This window comes from Gastrolobium bilobum, unplaced genomic scaffold (genome assembly GCF_033153095.1).
Source record: "Gastrolobium bilobum isolate Gb01-03AN ecotype WA unplaced genomic scaffold, APGP_CSIRO_Gbil_v1 utg159840, whole genome shotgun sequence".
NCBI lineage: Eukaryota > Viridiplantae > Streptophyta > Magnoliopsida > Fabales > Fabaceae > Gastrolobium > Gastrolobium bilobum.
In genome coordinates this window covers 1-6,147 of record NW_026898755.1, presented here as the reverse complement: position 1 = coordinate 6,147, position 6,147 = coordinate 1, and the positions used below count along the sequence as shown (strand labels likewise).

At 42.9% G+C, this 6,147-nt stretch overlaps 1 long non-coding RNA gene across 2 annotated transcripts; it reads right to left on the bottom strand.

Moving 5' to 3' along the window:
- Nucleotides 1-3,806: 3,806 nt before the first annotated feature.
- On the bottom strand, nucleotides 3,807-5,317 carry LOC133283869 (uncharacterized). Of its 2 annotated transcripts, XR_009747841.1 has the most exons (4): nucleotides 5,046-5,317; nucleotides 4,672-4,748; nucleotides 4,506-4,572; nucleotides 3,807-4,074 (listed from the first exon to the last, which is right to left on the bottom strand). It is a non-coding gene; the product is annotated as an uncharacterized LOC133283869 (long non-coding RNA). The 2 variants fall into 2 exon arrangements; XR_009747840.1 differs by having other exon boundaries at nucleotides 3,807-4,572.
- Between the last annotated feature and the right edge of the window lie 830 nt (nucleotides 5,318-6,147).

Below are 6,147 nucleotides of genomic sequence, written 5' to 3'. Positions count from 1 at the left end.
GGAAATGAAGCATGCCTTATAAGGTTGTGGATACCTCTTCTAGTGTGAGGCCTTTTGTGGGGTGTCCCAAGAAACAAAACCGTGAGCTCGACGGTGCTTGTGCGCGGGGCAAAGCGGACAATATCATGCTACAGGGTTTGGGGCTGTTACATTTGGTATCAGAGCCTGGCCCTGGACCGATGTGTACAGCGGGAACGCTGTATTCCCAGTGGGGGAGGATGTAATGTCCCACATCGGTTGGAGAGAGGAACGAAGCATGCCTTATAAGGGTGTGGATACCTCTTCTAGTGTGAGGCCTTTTGTGGGGTGTCCCAAGAAACAAAACCGTGAGCTCGACGGTGCTTGTGCGCGGGGCAAAGCGGACAATATCATGCTACAGGGTTTGGGGCTGTTACATTTGGTATCAGAGCCTGGCCCTGGACCGATGTGTACAGCGGGAACGCTGTATTCCCAGTGGGGGAGGATGTAATGTCCCACATCGGTTGGAGAGAGGAACGAAGCATGCCTTATAAGGGTGTGGATACCTCTTCTAGTGTGAGGCCTTTTGTGGGGTGTCCCAAGAAACAAAACCGTGAGCTCGACGGTGCTTGTGCGCCGGGGCAAAGCGGACAATATCATGCTACAGGGTTTGGGGCTGTTACATTTGGTATCAGAGCCTGGCCCTGGACCGATGTGTACAGCGGGAACGCTGTATTCCCAGTGGGGGAGGATGTAATGTCCCACATCGGTTGGAGAGAGGAACGAAGCATGCCTTACAAGGGTGTGGATACCTCTTCTAGTGTGAGGCCTTTTGTGGGGTGTCCCAAGAAACAAAACCGTGAGCTCGACGGTGCTTGTGCGCGGGGGCAAAGCGGACAATATCATGCTACAGGGTTTGGGGCTGTTACATTTGGTATCAGAGCCTGGCCCTGGACCGATGTGTACAGCGGGAACGTTGTATTCCCAGTGGGGGAGGATGTAATGTCCCACATCGGTTGGAGAGAGGAACGAAGCATGCCTTACAAGGGTGTGGATACCTCTTCTAGTGTGAGGCCTTTTGTGGGGTGTCCCAAGAAACAAAACCGTGAGCTCGACGGTGCTTGTGCGCGGGACAAAGCGGACAATATCATGTTACAGGCTGTTACATTTGGTATCAGAGCCTGGCCCTGGACCGATGTGTACAGCGGGAACGCTGTATTCCCAGTGGGGGAGGATGTAATGTCCCACATCGGTTGGAGAGAGGAACGAAGCATGCCTTACAAGGGTGTGGATACCTCTTCTAGTGTGAGGCCTTTTGTGGGGTGTCCCAAGAAACAAAACCGTGAGCTCGACGGTGCTTGTGCGCGGGACAAAGCGGACAATATCATGTTACAGGGTTTTGGGGCTGTTACAGTGAACATGTCACCGGCTCCTCTATTCCACAAATTCATTTCTTTCTTTTTTTTCCCTTGACGTAGCAACTCCTCTCCCTCAATGGAAGCATTCTGGAGTTGAGCTTTTGTCTGTGTCACAAAGGGTCTCTAATTACCACACAAGTCCCTAATAAAACTTGATGATAGGCAATTTCTTTTTCCCGAGCAGTGAGTACATTATATTGACTGTCGTGGCTTTGGGGCTTGGAGACTTGGAGTAAGCATATAGCCTCAGATAGGCAAACGTCAAACAGAAATATGACGTTTAATCCCAGTTTATATAATTAGCTTATTTTGCTTTCCGAAAAACATATACTTGAGAGTGAAGTTTACGTTGAAAAACTCTTGTACGTGAAAGTAACCAAAAGCAAACAGGCATTCTGGTGTATTTAAGTTTGAGAAAAAGAATTACGTTTTATTGAGGCTAATGTTAAACGGAGGTGGAGTAATAAGCACGTTGGTTGGTTTTTCGGTTAAATTTCCAAAAATGGACCAATGCCACCTCCGAATACGTTTCTGCCAGTCTTCGCAGTCCAGTTCCAAGTCAACAAACATTTCAGTTCAGCAGCCACTAAACATAATGAAATATATTGCATGCTTTCCATTAATGTCATTGTTTCCCACTCGGGCTTAATTATCCTCCCCTGACAAATCTCAACATTCATAATGGCCTTCCTTTTATTGTTCAAATCATTAATTTTGTCCCAGCTTCTGCTTCTTCTTGTTTCAGCTCACGATGGAAAGTGTCCACCCTCTTTTGAATGTGGATATCTTGGGCAGATCAGTTTCCCTTTCACAATCACTCAACGCCAAGACTGTGGCGTATTGGCTATACATGGCTGTGATCTTAAGGATCCCACGGCTCCCAAAACCATTCAACTGAGCAATACAACAACAACAACAACACGGTTTCCTATTGTTACAAGCGTGGATTCTAAAACCATAACGATCGCAGATGATGTTCTACGGAAGAATTTGCTATCCAGAAGTTGCAAAACCTTCAACAATTATAGTCTTCCTCCCTCCTCTCCTTTGGGTTCTTTCTACATCAAATATAATATAACTATGTTCAGATGCAATCACTCTCTCACTGTCACCATTCCCAAATTATATAACTACTCAAACTGCTCCGATTACAATATCTACTACTATAGCCCTCTAAATACTGCAAAAGCTCCTGGTTTCAACTTGCCAAGCTCTTTAGCACCGTGTTCAACGATTCAGCTTCCAGTGAGAGACCAGTCTACTAGCGACCCCTTTGATTTTCTATCTCCACAGGTCTTAATTCAAGTACAATTATCTGATGATTGCCACAAATGTCTTCGCAATCAAAGAGGCCAATGCCAACTTAACAACGAAGGAAAATTCTATTGCTGGAAAGGTAGGTCTCAAATACAAAACATCTTAAACAGTTGCTCTCTATTCAGGATCCTGGGTCTGGCTTACTTCGACTTTTCACGACTAATTTTTACAGTTGATTTTGTTTAAACTCGATCGTATATGCTTATATCTACGATTGCTTGTCAAAACAAAATAATTCCTTCGCTTCTCAATTTGTGCAGATGGTAGAAGTTGGGTTTCGAAGATGGGATTGGGAATCGGAATCGGTAATATGCATACATATATTGTTGTTCATTTTTGGTAGCGTGCCATCATTTATAATCTTCTTGTGCACCGTACTTCGTCAGCGTGTAAAGGGCGCTTAAGCATCAGGGGACGTTTTAGCGCACGGAGGCCGTAAGCATCAGGCATTCCAGTGTGGATGGGCGCTTAAGCGCGCAACAGGGCGCTCAGGCGCGCTATCCTGGGCGCTCAAGCTCCCACGGGGACGTTTTAGCGCGCAGAGACAGAAGCATCTCCTCCTTCAGTGGCGAAGGGCGCTTAAGCGCGGACCAGGGCGCTCAAGCGCGCAACCCTGGGCGCTTAAGCCCCACCCTGGGCGCTAAACCACGAGGGGGCAGTAAGCCACCCAACTTTCTGCAGCAAAGGGCGCTTAAGCGCACGCCAGGGCGCTCCAGCGCGCAATCCTGGGCGCTTAAGCCCCCACTTGGGCGCTCCAGCGCAAGGAGGCAGAATGCATTGGCACTCGCAGGGGCAGCAGGGCGCTTGGGCGCGCTCCTGGGCGCTTAAGCGCGCTGCCAGGGAATTCCAATTCCCACATTTCTCAAGTCCAAGCCTAGGGGAAAATGCATCCCCATTACAAACCCCAATTGTCCATGCCCCAAAACTAAATCCTAGCACTCATCCAACCTCTCCTCATGAGATTTAGCTAGAATTTGGGCAGCATGACCTTTGTTTTCTCATCGTTTGCCAGTTTAAACAAAAGGGTACCTAATTGATTTTCAGCCCAACCAATTCAACAACTCAATACATAACAAGCATGCATATATTGAATTTCAAGTAGGCATCATTTACATTACATATCCTTTACAAATCATAGAACTTAGCTTACAAAACACTATGATCATTCCCTTGGCTCCCATCAACAAAAGGTGTAACCAAAGGCATGAGCATAGGCTAAGTTCATCCAATGAATCAAGATATACAAATGACCATGGGCTTTCAAAATAAAATCCCATACATGTCAACTACAAAAGGCATGCATAAACTCAAAGAAATGCCATATTTCATGCATAATCCAGATATGGCCACTTGCCACCAGAGGCTCCTGCAGCATCCTTACCTGAAAGGGGGTCCCCACAACACGGGGTGAGATATACGAATATATCCAGTAAACCAGGGGTCCTTGGAGCATCTCTCCACCCCACAGTTCCATATCAGTGTAATAGCAATAACAATAATAATGCAGTAAATACATATCTATGCAAAGTGCAATACATCTCCAGGAGAAATCCCTCGAGCTCTCAAGCTGTCCTAAGGAAACTCAGATGCAAATAGTCCTACTGGCCAGCTAACTACCATGTATGATTTACGCATCGTCATGCAACATACCCACATAGGGAAACACCATCCTATGCCACACCAAATGCATACACATACGTATAACAAAGCATTACACTATTTTATTGCATTTATATACACAATCACAACCTCTACCCTTTCAGGGCTTGGTAGAACAGTCAAGGGAATTACACCCAAGGTCCGAAGGCTTACCTCAATGCTTCAGTCAACCTTTGTTCTTCACCAACAGTTTCAGCAATCAACTTTTACAAACATACACCTACACATGGTGTAATGCAATCAACACATTGCATCCAAGAGTATTTCACAATCAACCATCAATTACTCAATTCAAAGCACAACACAAGTATGAGCTTACCAATTCCAATGAGCTATTCAAGCTCCATAGCTTGCTCCAATGGTTGATCACTCACGGTTGGTCCAAATGTCTCAATCCTAGACATCACAAGGATCCAATCAATCATTCAACTCACTAGTTGTTCAACATGCTAGAATACTAACCAATCCAAGCATGAATTTTCCAATATTATGAACAATTATCAAATGACTATCTAGGCTCATTTCCACCGATTAAATGACATTCCTAGCATTTTCCATAACATGCTCTAAGCTCCATTCTTCCTAGAACATAGTTAATTCAACTACATTTCATAAAAATCCCAATTTACTATTCACAAACCCTAACTCATGCAAATTTCAAGGAATCATGAGGTTCAAGGGTTAGAATCTTACCACCAATGGTCACACAACCAAGGATTGATGGCTCCTCAAGCTTCAATGGAGGTAGAAACTCTCAAAACCCCAATTTTCACCAAAGGGCCGAATTTTTGAGAGGTAATATCTCTCCACAATGCTCCCCACTCAAAACAAAGCTAGGATTATGAAAGAGGGGAAGATTTAGAGTGATTTAGGCTTTTGAATCACTCCAATCGGTTAAGATTTGCTCTCACTCCCTCTTCCTCCCTCCTTTCCCTTCTTCTTCTTTCTCCTTCTTCCTTTCCTCTTCTCTGATGCTCGACGGGTTGCTTGGGGGGTTTGGGTTCATTTTGGCTTTTAGTCACTTAACATAGGTTAAGTGGCTTTAAGCGGGTATTGGTTCGTCTATCTATTCAACTCCAATAATTACCAAACTTTACCCAAAAGTCTGGAATATTATTCTAGGAATATTACTATTTTTATTTTTATATTTTGGGTACTTTTGCTAGTACCCATTTATACCCCTTAATTTTCACTGAGTACACTTTTTAACTCCAAAGTGACTCAGATTCATTTAATTAAGCCTTATACTTAATTTCACTCACTAAAACATGTTTAATTAATTAATTACACTTGATTTACTAATTAATTAAGATGGGCTATTATAGCTACATTGACAAAAAAATCTGCATAAATCTAATCACTGATTGATTCATATAATTCAATTAAAGTAGGGTTATATTGACAAATTTTTTTTACCAACTTACAAACTACATTATGTCTGATCAGTAATACTCTGTTCAAGAGTGTATTAACGGTCAGACATAGTATAATTTGTAAGAGTTTGTAAACAAAAAGTTTGTAAATATAACCTTCCTCGTTCAATTAAATCAAATCAACTCAGCTCAATTAGATTTAATTGAATTATATAAATCAATACCCACCAAAAAAAGGAATTATAAATGAATAATTTTACCATATTATGCAGATCCAAAATAAAGTAAAATCAACTTATTTATTAATTTTATATCTTAGGTAACGAAGAAAAAAAATTATAAAGATATCGAGTCAGTTTATTTTTTGTGTACTTGAACTTCTAAACATGAAAACTGCAAATTGATTCAAATTATATTTTTAT